The following is an 18947-nucleotide window of genomic DNA, read 5'->3' as shown; positions in this document are numbered from 1 at the left end:
ACACGCGCTGGACGGGACCCCCGATCTGTCCAGCTTTCTTCCCGGAATCCCGCCGAGCTAACTGTTCACCCTCAAAGTCTGATATCCCGGCTTTGAGGGGACCCCAACAAGGACATTTGATCACAGAGGGGCCCCGGGAGGCAGCCCCGCCGGCTGGCGTTCTGGGATCGAGTCACTCACTGGCCAGGGGTGTCGGGATCCGAAGGCTGTGGTAGGCGCCGTGGTGGGAGTCCCTGCCACGGCGTCTCGGGGACGACACAGAGGAAAGGGGGCGCATGCTTCAGCGCTGGCTCTGGGGTCCAGGAATGATACTGCTGTTAGCGGCTATGGGAGCCGTGAACAAAACAACAGCTTCGGACCCGCCTGGAACCAGCCCAGGGCATGGTGTTAAAGCCAGAGGCCTCCCTGAAACACTAAAAAGGCCATAGCTCCGAAAGCGAGAGGGCCCGGCGCGCTGAGAATCACGGGCCAGCACGGAGCCGGACGTGTCGCCATTGGGCACCCTGCGGCTCCTACTTCCAACCCAGCACCCCCCGCCCAGGGGCTCCCTCCGGCCCCGCGAGCCTGCTCAGCTCCTGCTCCAGGCATGGATGGAGCAGAAGCCCCTGGGCCCCGCCCCCCTGCACAGGCAGCTCCGAGGGTGGCCCACGTGCCCCCAGGGGTCCCCAGCAGCCTCCCGCTTACTATAACACCCGCGTCATCTTCCTCCCTCCATCTGCCATACTTCCCCATCCCCTACGGCACGTCCTGGAGTCATGTCGCAGATAAGCCATCTGCACCGAAATCCCAGACCAGAATCAGCTCCTAGGAGAAGCCCCTCGTTTCTCTGCCTCCTGGTCCGTGGGCGTGACGGGGGTCGCAGCCCAAGTGCCATTCTGCGTCCCGGACGGAGGCGTTCTGTACCCGGGAAGCAGCCTCTGATGGAACGGGACGGGAGCTTACAAGCAAGGAAGCCCAGCTTTCGTAAGGGCGTCCCTGGGAGCCACAGTGACAGGGGCTGAGCCGGCTTCCCAGACCCGTGTCTTGTAGGTCCTGGCAGCACGGTCCACCGACTGCTCATGGGTTCGGGGAGCAGAGCGCATCCCAGAGCCCGGACCCCCGGTCCCAGGGGCGGGGTCCCAGAGCCCGCACCTTAGCTGAGACTTCCCAGGTCGTTGCGCTGTTTCCTGAGGCTGGCTCCTTCCGGCCGATGGGTATGCGGGGAGCCCCCCGCCGTGCACCGCGGTCAGCTGCCTCCCTCCACGAACGAACGGGTCCCTCGCCTCGAGGTCGCAGTAGCGGGACGACTAGCGCCGACAGAGTGCGGGCAGCCAAGGCGAGCGGCCTCTGCAGGAGCCAGGAATTCTACAGAACAGACCGCTGCCTCAGTAGGAGGGAAGGGGGTCTCCCTTAACCAGCTGTGACCGCCTGGCCGGCAGCTGCCCTCGCGTGGGGGTGCCTTGCCGGGGCTCATTCAACCCCCCCCATCCTCACTGGTCCGTGGCAAGTCCCGATGGACTGACCACACTCACAAGTCCCCACGTGTGTCCTAAATACTTTCCCCATTTTACTTCACCTTTAAGCTTCCGTTTGGATGGGTTTGTAGATACGGAAGGAGCTAACTTCTGGTTTCGGTGAAATCCATCCATACTTTCCTTTACGGTCTTTGCCTTTGTGCTTATAAAACTTCTCTCAATCTGAGGTTAAATGAAAGCTTCGCCCGTGGTCTCCAGTCTGCCGGTGACTCTCTCGCTCTGTAAACTTTCCGGTAGTCCGTGCATTCGTGTGACGGAGGGGTCTGGCTCCCCGGCAGTGAGGGAGCTTTCCTGCCGGCCTGGGGCCGCCTTCCCGATGCTGCGTCGCTGGTTTGAGACGCCGCAGCCTCCAGTGCTCAGCTCTTCCGGGCTCCTGGTCCGTGTTGCGATTTTCTCTTCCATCCCAGTCATCTATCAACTCCTGCGCTGGAACTGTACTATTCCAGTTGTCATAGCGTAATGCACTTTAGTACCTGCTTGGGGACGCTCCCTTCTTTACTAACCGTTCCTAAAATGTTCCTGGCTGTTCTATGTCCTTCGACAGGAGGCTTCCTTGGGAGTCAGAAGGAGCTGTCCTGCAGCATCACAGAGACAGAGACAGAGACAGAGGACAGACTTCCAGGTTCCAGGACCAGCAGGAAGAATGTGAGGGTTAAGACCCAAGGGGACTGTGGTCCAAGCGCACACGGCTTGTCTTGGTCTAGAACCAGAGGAGACCTCGTTGCCGCGGGGGCGGGGGCAGTCTGCGGGCCATCAGGCGAGTGGCCTCTGACCCAGGGGAGGGTCTCTACGCACACACTGAGAAGCACCGACAAAACCACGCCTGCGGTTACGCAGTCTGCCAGCACCGCGGAGGGCTTGGGAGGCTCTGGAAAGAGAGGTCTGCCTACGTCTGTACGGCCCGCTCGCTGAGGTGACCAGGGAACGTCCACAGGCTCCCATCCAGGCCAGGCTCCTGGTGGGGAGCTGCCAGATCTGAACAGGCTCGTGGACTATGAACGTCAGGGCCCGGAAAAAGAAGGCAAGAAGACCCTGGAAAGCCCGTCCTCCGGAGCTGTCGGACGTGTGGACGGGAAGGGAAATTCAGGCTGTCCGAGGTACAGCTTCCCACGGGGACGGCGAGCAGGAGACAGCCGGTGCGTCCGTGGACGCATCCGACCTCCTCCCTCATTCTCCCAGATTCGATTTTTTTTAATGTGCTTTTTCATTCACGGGGTATGTTCTGATCAGAAAATAATTTGTTTCTGAAATGATCCCGTGTTTTCAAAGGTTCCATGTTAACTGTTTGAGCTCTTTGAGCATTTTCATCATTAAAACAAAGAATTTAAGAAATCTAAATTCAGCTTCATAAATCTCCTTATTCTCTGGACTTTTTTTTTTTTTTTTTGCATGAAACTTAAAGGCCTGTGGGACACATACCATGGTCTGTGAACAAAATGAACGGACGTTTTTTTCGTCGGGCCTGCAAGGGGCCAGGAACGAGGACGCACAGTACGGCGTTGGGGGCATCAGCCCGGGGTTGGAGGCCATCGGGGGTCCGTCCCTGGCAGAGCCGACAGCTGTGGGAGAAGCCCTTCCAGAATGTTCTACAGCAGTTACCATCAATAGGTTAGATAATAGTCTTCGAGCTACAGAGATAGATCTCGAAACAGAGGGCCGAGTGGAGAACCAGCAAGGAACGGTGGGACTTACTCCAACACCGATAACACCAGTGACAAGATACACAACCACAAGAGAGCCGCGCCCGCAGACAGGCAGACACGGGGACAACGCACAGGAAACACACGGGGATGCTCTCCCGTGGGGAGGAGGGTAACGAGATCGGGGAACCCAGATCAAAAGGAAATAGAAGAATAAAAGACTATTTTAAAACACGTTTCCCGTTTCTTTTTCTTTTATGAGGACTTCATATTTAAATTGTGGTTTTTTTCCTCTTCTAAATCAGGAAGAAAGCCTTACACCCACAGTATTCTGGAGAGAGATGAATATTCACCATCTAACTTCTGAAATTGACATTTATTTTGTGATTCAAGAAAAGTTGGTGGGAACAAGTACATAACTAGGGAACTCAGCCCAGGAACCTGGGAGAATAAATTAGGTTTTATTAATCGAATTTGAACGCGGTACACTTGTGTGCTTGGAAGATTTCCTTACCTGACAATCTTAATTTGGAGGGGGAGAAATTTTAATTGGTGACTTTGCTTATTTTTTTTAAAGATTTTATTTTTTTTTTTAAAGATTTTATTTATTTATTTGACAGATAGAGATCACAAGTAGGCAGAGAGGCAGGCAGAGAGAGAGAGAGGGAAGCAGGCTCCCCGCCAAGCAGAGAGCCCGATGCGGGACTCGATCCCAGGATCCCGAGATCATGACCTGAGCCGAAGGCAGCGGCTTAACCCACTGAGCCACCCAGGCGCCCCGACTTTGCTAATTTTTATGGGAATTCACTTTGTGCCCTGCTGCTGGGCTGCGCATTCACCACTGGATGGAAAAGCCTGTCGCCCAGACCTGACATTTTCACCGGGCGATGACTTTTGCCCGCAGACAGCCATGGGACACACTGAGAAACCCCGCAACGGCCAGTCTCCGACAGCGCACTCTGCTTCTGCTGGTACGAGGCGCTGGGACTGCCGCGCGGCCGTGTCTTCTGAGCCGCGACGAGACGGTCGGCAGCACCGTTAGCCTCGCGATGAGGCCGCCCAGCTCCGAGCAGCTGGGAGGGCCCTGAGCGGCCCATGGACGACCCGGCGCTCGCTGGGGTCTCCCGAGCCCATCCGCAGAGCTGGGCTCACCGGTCTTGCTCTCGGGGGAGGAGTCAGAAGTCCACTGCCAAGCAGGGCGCTGGCCACACTCCTCGCTGAGGCGTCTGGTGGGGACGTGGGGCACGGACCTCTCTGCCACTCCCATCAAGCCCCGAAACAGAGAGGCGGCATGTCTTGCCCCGACTCCCCACTTCCTCCAACTGGGTGTGCAGGTCTGGGACAGACAGAGGAGGGGCCACAGTGGTGCTCAGGGTCCGTGAGGAGGCAAGGCCCGGGGCGCTGGCCGGGCCATCCGGGGCTGCATCACCACCCCCGACAGCAGCTTCCGGCAAGAACCATTTTCCTTTGCTGCCGACGCCGAGGGTCAGGAGCACAGATAGGTGGCAGGTGGGCTGGTCCCTGTGTCCAGGCGTTGCCCTGCCTCCCACTGGGGACCGGGCTCCGGGGGAGGTCCGGGTAGGCCGCGGCCACCCATCCACTGGCTCAGTGTGGTCGGCCTCTCCCGCATGTGTCCCTCCAGCAGGACACCGTGGGCTTCTTCACGGTCTGGTGGCCGGGTCCTGAGAGCAGAAACCGAGGCACTTCACAACCTCTGCTCTCAGCCCACTGGCTCAGGTCCTCTTGGCCAAAGCGCAACCCAGGGCCGAGCTCAGAGTCGCTGTGGCAGTGACAGCAGGGGACGTCCATCCTGGGAGGCACAGCTCCTTGGCGGTCACCCAAGGGACAGGCTAGCACGAGCCGCAGTCACAGCTCTCACCGCCAGAGGACGCCACTGGGTTGTGGGAGTGGGGGCGGGGGGGGGGGGTGCGGGCAGCCCAGGGATCCAGGCAGGCAGAGCCAGGGTGGCCCTGGGAAAGTCTACAGTGGGATCGGCTCCAGGGGGCCTGGGACCACTGACAGTGTGGCCGCTACAGCCCAGAGACCGTGGTGACGAGAGGCCTCCAGAAGTGGAAGTGAATTAGGGTGTCCTGGACAAGCCTCCCAAACCCTCCCGTGAGCTCCCTGCATCTGGGAAGGGATCCGGTTGCCAAGGGGGGATGGCCCCCAGCCCCCAGCCCCTTGAGTGGGGCGTTCATGCCACCTGTCAGAAGCCCCCAGCAAGGCTGGCTGCTCGTGTCATGGTTCCCACCCTCCCCGGTCCAGCCTCCCTCCCGGAGAAGCTGTGGACACCCAACAGTTCCTCCAGGTCTGCTTCCGAGGAAAACCGGGTTAGACGCTGCGGGTTGGGGGCCCACAGAGAACGGCAAGTGTCCCTCCCAGGGCCTGACCCGTGGTGCCCCGATCCTGGGTGCAAGTCCTGTCTCCTGGGGTGGCTGCCAGCCATCCCTGCTCTCCGGGGCCAGCGTGCCATTCCTGTCCTGGGAAATGAAGCCGGTCCCTGCTGTCCTTGATGCCACGCTGGCCCCAGGGCTGGCTTAGGCCAGGAGAAACGTCCTGTTCAGACTCCTGAGCCCAGCCCTGAGCGAGCTCTTAGCTTCCCCCCCTCTACCTCTGGGAAACCAGTCTGGCTGGGGAGGCCCAGCCAGTCCCCGAGGTCCTGCCTGCCCCGGGGGCCCCGGAGACGTCCAGGCAGAGGTGCTCAGAGGGCAGTGACACACAGACAGCTCCTGAGTCTCTCTGGATAAGAACCAGGCCCTCCTTCAGCCTCTGGGCCAGGAGCCGTGTGCTGCCGTCCGAGGAGGTCCCCACGTCAATGGTACGCGTGTGCGCATGTGCGGCGTGGGGGCCGAGCGCTTGGAACAGGCTGTGCAGGCCCGTGCCCCCTGGCCTCCCATCCACAGAGCAGGCCTCGGCCACACCGGCCCAGGCTGCTGAGTCACCCGCCTGCTCTTGGCTGACCCACCCCCACCCTGCCATGCCACGTCCTGCGAAACCGGACACTGGGGAAGCCACTGTGTGGGGCTCGGCTCAGCGGCTGGCTGGCTCCAGGGGGGCGCCTTCCTCCTGACACACAGGAGGAAGCCCCAAGGGCTGGAAGCAGGGCCACCAGCCCTCTGTCCCCAATGGCTGTGGACGGGGCGACCTCCCTGCTCTGGACCCTGGGTGCAGTCAGAGCCACTGGGGGGCTTCTGGAGTCTGGCCAGCGGCTGGGAGGAGCCCGGCCTCCCTCTGTGGGTTCCGGGGGTCTGGGAAGGGACAGTGGAAAGAACAGCTCTCGCCGCCACTGGGCTGGTGGGCTGTGGGGAGCCCCGGGACGTCGCCACCATCCCGCCATCCCCGGGGCCGCGTGTTCAGAAGAAGCTCAGGCAGACACATGGATGGACCTGGGTGATATCTGGGGCTCTGCTGACCTGAAGGCTCTAGCTCGGAGCTTCTTCCTATCCCTGAGAGCCCTCTGCAGGCCGGTCAAAAGTCTGTCCGTCTGCTGTAGTCACGGTAGTCCGATTGTCCGCCGAGGCGGGCCTGGACTCCTCCCGGCTCCTGAGACCTCTGCCCGGAACCTTCCCCCGTGCACTCCAGCAGCACCCCTGGGGAGCCCGGGGCTCTCCCTCTGGAAGTCCCGGAACCGGCGGCTGCGGTCGTCCGTGGATATGCTGCCGCGCACAGAGGTCTGAGACTCCTGCCCCAGCTCCGTCCCCGCCCTCTCCGTGGGACTCGGATATGACAGCACGCTCCAAGTGTCCCCTTGACGCCATCACCAGAAGAGAAGCCCGTCTCCTGCTCCCCAGGTACAGCTCGTCCCGGCCTCCAGAACGCAGCCACGGAGATGGGCTCACTAAGCATCGCTTCTAGTAACAGCAGCAGTACGGGGGCCGGACAGCCAGCCCCTTCCTCCAGATGAGTGGCGGACAAAGGCGTTTCAACACCTGGATGACAGGCGGGGCGTCCCCTGGCTGCACGCAGAAAGCAGTCGCCGCCCCAGCCTGTGCCGCACTCCAGCGTATCACGCTCAGACTCACAGACACTGTCCCTTACGGACATTTACTGAGCGGGCCCTGTGCTCGCAGCCACTCTGCAGAGCGGAGATCACTGTGTCCGCTCTAGGAGTGGGAACAGAGCCTGAGCCTGATCCAAGGCACCCGTGCTCCCGGTCCTGGGGCTTGGGCGAGCCCAGGTGTTCGGCTGTGCCTGCCTCAGCTCTGCTGGGAGCACCACGTTGTCTCTACCTTGGTCACAGGCGGTTCCCGTCCCTGCCCCGCTTCTTGGCCTCCTTGGGTCCTAGCAGGTCCAGCGGGTGCCTGACCCATTTGAGACCCAGGAAAGGCTGTGCCAAGTGTCCCCAGGGCCCCTGCACTCTGTCCCCTGCCGACCTGGTCCCTTCTGTGATGTCTCCTTCTTAGTCTGGCCTTTTCCCTGATGAGACATCAGCTGTCTGGAGCCCTCACGCTGGAGTCTGCCTGGGGCCTCCTGCAGAGCTCTGTGCGCCCATCACCACCCCTCCAGCACCCCGTCCTTCCAACCCCTGCCCCCGGAACGGTCTCCCGCACTGGGCGTGACCTGCCCCACCCTTCGAACGCAGGGGCTCAGACCGCCCTTCTGTTCTGATTAAAGTCCAGAACGCCCCCTTTAGGCTATCCCCCCTTTACCAAATACCCAGGCTGCAGGGGTGAAGGCAGGACTCATCGCCCTGAGGTGCTCGGCAAGAAATCACGCTCGCCTAGCAGTCTAGTCTCATAGTGACCTACGAGAAGCATCACCCCCTCGCTGCAGAGGGGAGCCTGAGGCCCAGAGATGGAGGGAGCACAGGTCTGCCAGCCACTGGTGATTAGTACCTGGGATGGTTTATGGGAGATGATGCGATAAAAATGTGGGGATACAGTCCTGTGGCCACAGCAGAGCTCACCTACATTGTTCACCACCAGGAAAAGGTGTCCCGTCCTTGGACAGACCCCACTCTTCACCGGGGCAAAGGCTTGGCCAGCAGACTAAAGGCTAGATTTCAGGTCCCACTTCCCTCTTCAGCTAAGCACATTTGTGCAGTGAAACACCTGAGCAACTGTACGTGGCAGCTCCGCACATAGAACTCTGAAATTATATGCTTAAGTATCTGCTTCTTCAACCAGACTTAGGGCTCCTTGAGAGTGGGAGTCCTGCTTTCTTAATCTTTGTACCTCTCCCAGTCCTGGCAAAAAGCCTGGCAGAGTTGGGGCTCACGGAAGCCTGTTGAGTAAGTCAACGCATCAATGCATGAATGAGCGATTCTTTCTTCCCAATTCACTACTTCGCTGGCATCTATTCGCTTCAGTGGCCCTACCTGTATACTGCTTTATTTTCTTGATGCTGTAACGACTGCTGTGCGTCAGTTGTCCCCATCTGTGACCAGACAGCACTAACTTTGGCGTATGCTCCTCCTTGCAGGGACGCTGAAGCAGCCGCGTGCTCTTTCCTCCTTGGAGAAAGGTACCAGCTTTGGCTGGGCTTTGTGGATGAGATCCCCACGGTCCCCGTAAATCCGCGTCTGCGCTCCTCTCTCCCGCGCGCCCCGCTGGCTGGCTGGAGTTATTCTGGGCTTTTCCTCAGGTGTCGCGGGTGACGCAGACCTCACCGGTGACAAGCCAGCAGCCCCACTTACAGAAGCTGCTCCTGAAAGCTCCTAACAATGCCCTGAAGAGACAGGAGGCAGGAACCGGCAGTTTCTGGTCTTCGGTTTAAGGCATAAATATCTGGAAATGAGAGATTCCTTGGAGTCAGCCTCCCAGACGGAACACTTAGTGCCTGGTTACATAAAGAGCTCCCGGAGGCGGGAGGTCGGGGCGGCAGGGCCGCGAGGGGAGCCAGGCCCTGTGGGGGTGTGCGTGGGGGCAGGCACGGGTGTGCCGGGGGACCGGAGCGGGCACGCCAGCTTCTGCGCACCCCACTGGGCACCTCCCTTGTGGCAGCACGTCCCCGGGAGCCGCAGACATGGCTGCAGGAGAAAGTTGCAGAGCCCAGAAGGAGAGGGACCTCCCTCTCCTCTCCAGAGACCCGGCCAGCCTCCGGAGAGCTGCCCCAGGGCAACGAGGACAGGCGCGGGTTTTCTCAAGTCTGGGCTCTGGACACAAAGCGCTTGTTGCGCAGGGAAAGGGGGCCTGGGAGGCCGGGCAGAGGCTCAGCACCCCACCCTCCCCAGAGACAGGGAGCAGGGGCGGCGGGAGGGGCGCTGGGAACAACAGCCAGCCGCCTGCTCTCAGCCTCGGGGGCGGGTCCTGACTTGCAGGGTGGACCGGTTTCTGTGCGGTGAAGACGCACCGCGCTCGGTTTCAGGCACCAAGTGGAAGTTGGGAACGGGGTGCCGACAGCCGGCTCTCACAAGCCGGTATGACACAGCATATGAGGGACACAGAGCATGCATCCCCTCTGTGCAGCACGTGGGGCGGAGAGGAGCCGGACCTTCCACTGGGTGGCCCGTGGGCACCGGGGACCGAAACCCAGGCTGCCGCAAAAGGTCTCAGAGCCTGGCTCGTCCTGGAGGCAGAGAAGCCGCCCCCCACCCCGGGAATCAAGCACTTGGGCTGGAGCATAAGGTTGCGGGAGTGACCAGATGGGACAGGAGAACACGGGTTCTGCTGACGTTTCTGGCCTGTGCAAACCGTCCTTCTCACCCTCACCAGGGGCTGCTCCAGGCAGTGACTCAACCACAGTGACTGGGAGCTCACACCCATTTTTACTTTGGTTGACAAAAATAAAATCCCGGTTGTTCTTACACAAGCCTGCTGGGGTGTGAGTTCACAGCGCGGCAAAGAATGGGCGAGCCTTCTGATTTACGGGGGGGGCGGGGGTCCTACCTGCGGGCTCCTCAGTCCAGGAGGGAAAACGACACGAGCGTTCACATGCGCCCCACGGAACGTGATGCGGACCACGGGAAGGAGAGCAAGCCCAGCACACCTTTCCGTGGCACCAGATCTGCAAAGAGTTTTCAGGCGTGAGAGCTATCCCTGTCCTCGGGGCCTTGCCAGGGTGACCGCAGTCCCATTTCACAGATTTGGATGTGGAGGGTCAGAGAGGCCCAAGGCCATTTGGTCCTGTGCATTCTCCTGCCCCTCTTCTGTCTGCCACGCTCTGTGTTCTTGGCTTTACTGGCAAGAACTCTTCAAAAATAATTTCCAGGACGCCGGGGTGGCTCAGTCATTGAGCGTCTGCCTTCAGCTCAGGTCATGATCCCAGGGTCCTGGGATCAAATCTCACGTCGGGCTCTCTGCTCAGTGCAGATCTGCTCGTCCCTCTCTCTCTGTCCTTCCCCTCTCCAACCCCGCTCGTGCTTGCTCTCCCAAATAAATAAAATTTTTTTAAAAAGAAAATCATTTGCAACCAAGAAGTCTATTCCCAGCCAAATTATCAACAGAGGAATGGCAGATTAAAGGCACTTTCAGACATCCCGAACCTCCAATTTCATACTTCCTACACACCGTTTCTTTGGGTATTGAATGTAAAACAAGAAAGAAAAACGCAGGATCCAGAAAGCAGAAGTTCCACCCCAAACTGCATCCCTCCCACGCACAAAGCTGGCCACACCCCGCTGTCTCCCACCTGCGTCGGTCTGTCACCGTGAGGATGCTCTGTACACTCTCCGTTGGAATCTTCCGGGACACGACTCAGCCCCGAGCTGCTCTCATTCAGCTGAGTGCCCGCGACGTCCATCCGGGTCGTCGGGGGAATTAACAGCTTGTTGCTCTCATCGTGAGAGACTCCCACGGCGGGACCACATCACCGTTAGTGGGGTCACAGTCACCGAGGGACATTCTGGTCGTTTCCTGTTTGGACTATGGCAAGAAATCTGCTGTAAGCATTTCTGGGCAGAGGTTTATGTGGACGAAGGTTTTCCTTTCTCCGGGATGAATGTCCGGAAGTGTGGTGTCTGGGTCGCGTGGTGAGCACATGCATAATCTTGTAAGAAGCTGCCAAAGTCTCTTCCCGAGTACCTGTACTACTCCTGTTCCCACCAGCAACGCAGGAGCGAGCCTGTCTTTCCCCGTCCCAGCCACCATTTGGTATTGTCACTGTTTGTTATTGGAACCGTGCTGATGGTGCGGGATGACAGCTCACCACGGTAATTTGCGGCCCCCACGAGCCATCCCCCACTAGCCGTGGGACACGCCATCCACACGTACGCCACACGCCATCCACACGCCATGCCACACGCCCTCTTCAGCTCATTGTCCCCTCACAGTCCTTGTCCACCTCCCACTCGTGTTGTCCCTTGATTCCTGTCATGTTCTAGATGTGAGCCATTTGTCAGACATGTGATTTGCAACTATTTTCTCCCCGTTTGGAACTTGTCCTTTTCTCCTCTCGACAGAGTCATCTGTGACTTTGATGCCGTCCAAAGTATTGTTTTTCTGTAATAGATGGTCTTTTGGTTGTCAAACCTGAGAACTGTTCGCCGAACCTGTGTCCTGTTTTCTCCTGAAAGTTTAACCCTTCTAGGGTTATTTTTCTACCTATGGTCCATTGTTTGAGTTAAGCTTTTTGCACACAACATGAGGTTTAACTCGAAATCAGCATTTCTGCCCCCAGCGGCCGACGGCCCAGCGCCTCGGCCAAAAGTGCCTTCTTCTTCTGCTGCGTGTTTCTGCACTGTTCTCACAATCAGTCAACTGAACCCGTTTGGGTCCGTGTCTGGATTCCTCTGTTCCGCTCGTCTATGGGGCTCTCCCTCCGCCAACATGACACACCCATACGACGTCTTAAAATGGGGGGGACTGACCTCCCCCACTTTCTTCTTGTAAAATCGTGGCAGGTACTCCGGGCCCCTCACGTTTCTGTGTGAATTTTACGGTCACCTCGTCTGTGCTGCAGAAAGTCTTGCTGGAACGCTGATGGGGACAGCACGACAGTGGCCCATTCCAGGCCGTGCGCCCCACGGCCGCCGCTCTGAGAGTCCGGATCCCCATCTTCGGCCTCTGCTGTGCTAAGTGTACAATCCTTTGCGCATCTTGCGAGACGTGTAATGAACGGACGGTTACCCGTAGCTAACTTTCCAGGCTTACAGGCTTCGAGTTCGTTTGGGGGGACACCCAGACAGCAGGTAAAGCATTATTTCTGGGTGTGTCTGTGCCGGTGTTTCTGGACAAGAAGAGCACTTGAGTCTGTGACCCAAGTGAAGGTGATCGCGCTGACCAGCGGGGGTGGGGCAGCCTCCGGCCCACGGAGGGTCTAACTAGGACACGAAGGTGGGGGAAGACTGACTTCGTTCTCTGCCCAGGCCTGGCCCTCTACCCCCCCCCTCCTCGGACACCGATGCTCCGTCCTGGTTCTCGGGCCCTTGGACGCGGACCGGGACTTACACCACCCCCTCCCTGGTTCTCCAAACGAATACACGCTTCCTCCCCCGCCTCTAGCCGGTATAAATGGTCCCATATTTTCAATTTTGTTCTTCATGTATTTAATGCTGTTTTATAGAAATATAATTACTTCTACAGGTTCAACTTGGATCCTGCAATCTTCACAAACTTACTTCTTGCTTCTAGGGTTATTTTTTCTTTATAGGTTCCTTGGGATTTTCTAGGCGGACCCCCCATGTTGTCTGCAAACAGGTGCGGTTTTATGCCTTCCTTTCCGATCTGTGTGACTTTCACTTCCTTTTCTGGCCTTACTGGGCTCTCTAGAACGTCCAGCACCATGTTGATTTGCTAAGAATTCACATCAGTGCTCCACAATCTGTTCCAGAAGATGAGAGAGGACGCTAGAGAAGACCAATATTATCCCGATAACAAAATCAGACAATTACAAGTCAGAACAGGAAAACGACAGGTCAGTCTCCTTCACGAATGTAGACGCGAAAATCCTTCATAACATATTAACAGCTAGGGACCAGAAGTGCATAAAGAGAATTACACACCAGGACCAAATGGGGGGCCCCCAGGGACATAGGTTGGCTCAATACGTGGAAACCCATCATCTGTCTTAGAAACCTACCACGTTAATAACGCGCCCTAGTAACAGACTAGGAGAAAAATCACGTTTTATTACCAACCCATATGGGAAACTATTTGGAGACATTCTCAGCACTTCCGCGCTGCATGACAAAATCCCTCTGAAAACCAGGAATAAAGAGGAACTTCCTCAACCTAATAAAGAACATCCGTATAAAAAACAAAACCCACGGCTAATATTAGACTTCAACGGTGAAAGCCTGACTGCTTCCCCCGAGTTCAGGAACACGGCGAGCTATTATTGAAGCTAGTGTGCGTTTGGGAATGTTTTTTCCCGTTATGTAATCCCTGGGCTGGACGACGGGGAGAATCCAGAGGCAACAGGAGAGTCAAAAAAGGGAGTGGGTCCCCGAGACAGTGGGCATGCGCCCCCACACCCCACTCCTGGCTCGCGAGCCCTGAAAGATGCCACGACAGAAATCCTGGGTCTGCCACCCGGGGAGCACTAGGCCTCTCTTCCAGGTGGGCTTTGGGGCAATGCCTCCCTCCCGGATTTGTACCCCGCCCAGCGTGGGGCCAGGGCAGCAGCACGGGGCTGACTCCGTAGGGTCTCTAGGCAACCATCCAAGGAAGCCCAGAGTTCCCCTCTCCTCCAAAGCAAAGCAGGGAGGGGTAAGCCAGACCAGTGTCTCCTGCCCGCGGTGGTACGGAGCTGCTGGGAGAAAGCCGGGTCTGAAAACCCCAGGTCCCGGGGATCATGGTGCAAACATGACAGACAGCATCTCACTGTCGATGACCTCCCACTCTCAGGGGTTCCCCCACCGCCCAGCACTCACGCACGGCCCTGAAGAAAAGGGGAGTGGGGCTCCACGAACTGGAAAGGTCGAACCACCTGGGCGTCCTGTCTGCCTCCTGTCAGAATCAGGCTCAAACTAGAAAGGAAGTTTAGTTCCAGGAAAACACCTGCTTGCCTGTGAGCGCGGGCGACCTGAGCGCCGGGGACCCAAGCTCCCTTTGTTTCCGCCCGGCTCTGGGTTCCGCCCTCAGCTTCCTGCACACCCAGGCCCCTCACACAGGCCTTGCGTCTGTCATCAGATGCTAGATGGAGCATCCCACTGCTGGGCTCTGAAATCCTTCCCGGGGAGCTGAGGGCATTCTTCCCACCATATGCCACACCGACCAGGTTGGGGGGCAGGGAGGCAGCCGGGCGGCCACCAGCACCCAGCACCAGACCCTGAGCACACACCAAAGTTGCTGTGTGTGGACACGTGAGCCGTTCTGAGTCTGTCACCCTTCCCGGACTCCGCTGGGCTCCGCAGGGAGAAGGGGCTTCTAGATGGGACTAGACTTGGGCGCTTGCTGTCTCCAGATCGAGCCGCACACGGCAAACCCAGAAGGCAGAATCGTTCTGCGCACTTGCTTTCAGCTCTGCTAATGATGGTTCTTCTGGAGGCGAGTGCCAGAAAAAATCCAACTGGTCTAGAGGAAAAAAAAAAAAGGGAGGGGGGAGTTTGCTGGCTAATTTAACTGCAGAACAGATTCGGCTCCAGCTGGATGCGTGTGGTTAAACAACACCATCCAAACCCAGTCTCCTCCCTTCCATCCGCCATCTCTGCTTTCCTCACGTGGGCTTCAGTCTCACTCATGGTGGCAAGACAGCTGCCGCTGCACCGGGGCTCACATCACATGGTCTCAACCTTCCGGGCACCTGGCTCGGGTCACATGACCGTCCCTGGTCCACTCACGAAAGCCAGAGGGTTGAAGCCTTCTGATTGGTCAGGCCTGGAACTGGGGGGTGAATCACTCTTCCTCCGAACCAGGGGGACTGAGATGTGGGGAAGTGTTGCTGCTGCTGCTGCTACCAGAGGAGGAGATGCGTGGTAGGAGGGGGAACAGATGTCCCTTCGTCCATTCCGTTGGCCTTTGCTCGGCACGAGGAGCCCCGACCTGGAGCCCTGCCATCTCAGTCTGCTGAAGCCCAGCAGTGAATGCTGCCTGCTCTGGACGTGTCCCAGGCACTGTGGCCGGGATGCTGAGCCCTGCGTCCCCACATGCAAACAGGGCGAGAGTTGCCAGTGACCGCCCCCCGTGAGTGGTCGGTGAAGACCCAGCTGCCTGCCTCCCCACCACATCAGCACCAGAGCAAGGCCAGAGAGGCTGGGGACCCGTGGGGCTGGACCGAGGGCGGCGTCGGAGGGAGAGGGTGCCCAGCACCCGTTTGAGTCCCTCAGCGGCTTCATCCCGAGCCCTGGCACCTTCAGCTCTGGCCAGGGACGCATCACCACTGTGGGACTCCAAAAGGGTGGCCTTCCCTGGGCTCCCCACTCACCCCAGACCTCGGAGTCCGAGCTCCCCGTGCAGGCGTGTTCTCACTGGAGGGCCGGCCCACGCGGCGGCTGCTGGACCACCTGCCCCTGCTCCCCGCATCCTCCCCCGCTGCCTTTCCCCACCTGCATCCCCACAGCGGGCCTTAGGGACCTCACTGGCGGCTCCCAGCCCTCGGCCTCCTGGCTGGGTTTAGCCAACAGGAAGTAAAGCCGCCGATCCCGAGGGAGGGAGAAATGGGTGTTGACTGCCCGGTTCTCACTCTGCCCCAGCTCAGGGGCTGTCTGTGTCCCTGTACGGAGGCTGCAGCTCCTGCCCCCGGCCCTGTCTCTGGCTCCAGCCCCTGCCCCTTCCCGCCAGTGTGGAGACAGCGTCCCACTGCTACTGCGCCCAGGACGCCCCCCACCCCTTGCGGCTTCCCCGCACCCTGCCCCTGCTGTGTAAATGGCCTCTTACTGACCTCTCCTGCTACCCAGGACGGGCCATCTGCTTCCCCCCAGCACCCTGTCCGAGGGGCCGGAGGCTGATGAGGCCCAGGCGGCACCCTGAGCCTCAGAGAGAATCATGGCCCTGGACGTCCCTGGAGGTTCAGGGAGCAGCCCACGGCCCTGCACGGGGAGAGGCAGGCTTGGTCAGGGCCACGCGGCAAGTCAAGCAGGGAACCGCTCAGGGCCAGCGTTTGGCTGAATGGGAAGCAGCTCAACGTCCGGCCCTCACCAGACCTGCGTGCTGGCTCCGTGACCTTGGACCTCCAGCCTCCCGAACCACAGGGAGTGGGTGTCTGCTGTTGGTGAGCAGCACCAGTTGCTGGAAGAACAGTCCGAAGCCAGGAGAGCCGCCCTGGGCTGCTGGACACGCGCGAACCCAGCCGCTCCAGAACCAGAGCCGCCGTCTTCAGGATTCGCTTGTTCCGGACACGGTCTACACCCGCCAAGACCCTGCAGCTGACCTGGGGGGTCGCGTGGTGCATCTGGGCTCCTTCCCGACGTGCTCGAGGAGCCGGGCCAAGCGTAAGGCTCCAGAGGGCGAGGGCACGCTGAGAAGTTATTTACTAAGCCCCTGCCCGCTGCGGGCACCTCAATCATGAGAAAAAATTCCTTCATTGATTTTCCTTTCTGACTGAAAAGAGCAAATCAGCCTGATGAGAATAGATTCATCTAAAAATCCCTCTGAATCCACTTTCTTCAAAGCCTCTCTCATTTCAGCCTCCACGAGAAGCCCGCCCCCAAAGAATCGATACTGGGCCTGGGAACAATTCCTCACCCAGCGACTCAGGAAGCCCTCTCCCCCAGAACGTTCTGGAACTCTCTGGAACTGTGCCACGGGCAGGGGGCGGGGTGAGCTCTCCTGACAGCCGAAGGTCTGCCTTCTCTTGTAAACACCAGAGACTTTGACTGTGAGCGTCTCAGAAGTCTGCACACGTCCCTGTCCGATCTGTTCAGTGGAGTAACTTTTTGTTACGAAAAGTAAAAAAAAATAAGGATGGGGGAAAAAAGAAAAATATTGAGTTAAAATGAGATGCAGAACACATATGCCTACTCCCCTCCCACTCCCCTAAAATGACTCAAAAGATCAGATTAGCTGGGCCTGATTCCAGGGAAGGGGGGGTAAATCTTTGACTTATTTTTCACATTCTTGCCTGCTTATAAGTCAGTTCTGGCTGTGTAGATGTAACAACACTTGATCCAGAGAGAGCGGAGTGGCGAGAATGGCCAGTCAAGACCCCAGAGACCTGAATTCTGCTTCTGGCTGGCCGTGACCCTCCGGGGTGACTCTGAGCACAGCACTTTCCGCCGGAAAGATGAGGAGGTTGGACTGACTTCTTCCCGTTTCCTCCCAGCTCTGCATCTGTTAGGGTCCAGGAAGCAGAGAGAACATTCAGATTGGATCATTTGAGAGAGAAGTACCATAAAGGGACTATTTCCAATGCCTGGGCTGGGAGTAGGGAAGTCACCAGTCCTGAGGAGCAGGGGAGGGCGTCCGGCCACTGGGACCTAGAGACCGAGCCGGGCAGGCGACAGCCAGCTCACTCGCTCTCCCTCCAGGGAAACGTGTCTCTAGAAGCCCTTGATGGAGCTGGGACCGGGGACGGCTACGTCTGCCCCCAGCCCCCACCCCAGGGCATGGAGCTGGCCAAGAGGGTCCGGGACATGCCCGGCTCAGACTCGTACACAGGTGGCCGGGCTGTGGTCCTCTGTGCTCTGCTCGGGGAGGACGGACGGCTGCTCTGGTCACTCGCTGTCAGCCCTATACTTGGCTCGCTCACCTGTGAACCTTTCCCCTCCCAATTATCCGTGGGCCAGGAAGCCCAATACCCAAGTGCTCTAGAAGGTGAAGGGCGGTGCCCTCGCGCATGCCGGTGTTGATTCACGGGGTTGGAGGTGCAGCACGGGCCACCGGCTGTCCTTCTGGCCACGCAGAGGCCCTTCATGTTTGCTGCTGATAAGGTTTAGTGAGTCCCCAGGGCCCTGGACTGCACGGGGACCCTGTGAACACTGGCTTCCTCAGCGCTGGTGCTCATGACCAGGCAGGTCGGAGCTTCCGTGCACGGCTGCCAGCTCCCCCGAACACAGACCGGAATTAGAGATTCGTCCCCGGAATACGACTGAGTGAACCGATCTGCTAGACAGTCATCAAACTGAGTGCGCGCCCTCTTTCCCGGGACCCATGTTACAGTCACAAGACTGACCACATGCAGGACACGAGAAAAACAGCAATGCATTTCAAATGTAGGAAGAGTACAAACCATGTATAATTATATATTTTATTTAATATATTTAATATTTTATGTATTTTATTCAGTATACATATTATGTATAATACGTCAAAAAATATATTTTATATATGTAACTATATAGCAATGCCATTGAATCTGGAAAAAAATCTGCATTTAAAGGAAAGGGCATCGCCTTAAATACTAACCAGAAATAGTAAAAATGAATAAATTAAGCATTCAAGAAGTTGAAGGAAACAACAAACAGATTGAAAGAAAGCGGGAGAAAGAGTTTAGTAAAGACACAGGTGTGTGCGTTAACCAACTACAAAAATGAGTTAATAAATAAATTTAAAGCCTTCACAACAAAAATAATGAAATTAAAACCTTTGCAAAGAAACACAGATCATTTAAAACAGAAAATCAGTACCTAAGAAAGGGAAAACACAGATGGAGATAAATCAGAAAACTTGGTAAGTCAGTGTTCAGTCTATATAACAAATTGGAAAATGTAAACAAATGATCTTGGAAATTATAAATCACCAGAACTGACTCCAGAAGAGATAAACAAACAAAATAAAACAATGATAATGTAAAAAACCCCCAGGGTTAGATGGGAGTTATCTATTGGGAAATGTACTCCAACTGTCCAACTGGCAAGCCCAACACATAAATTAAAATTTTAAAAACAGAAAGAATCACGGACAATAGTGGCTTACAAAATACATACAGGAATGGTAATAGTTTTCTTATATACTAATCATGTCCAGGTTTTTAAAAATAGAAAATGATCATATTTTTATTAGAAACAATAAAATGTAATGCCCAGAAATAAATTAAA

This window comes from Meles meles, chromosome 6 (assembly GCF_922984935.1).
Source record: "Meles meles chromosome 6, mMelMel3.1 paternal haplotype, whole genome shotgun sequence".
NCBI lineage: Eukaryota > Metazoa > Chordata > Mammalia > Carnivora > Mustelidae > Meles > Meles meles.
This window is presented reverse-complemented; position numbering follows the sequence as displayed.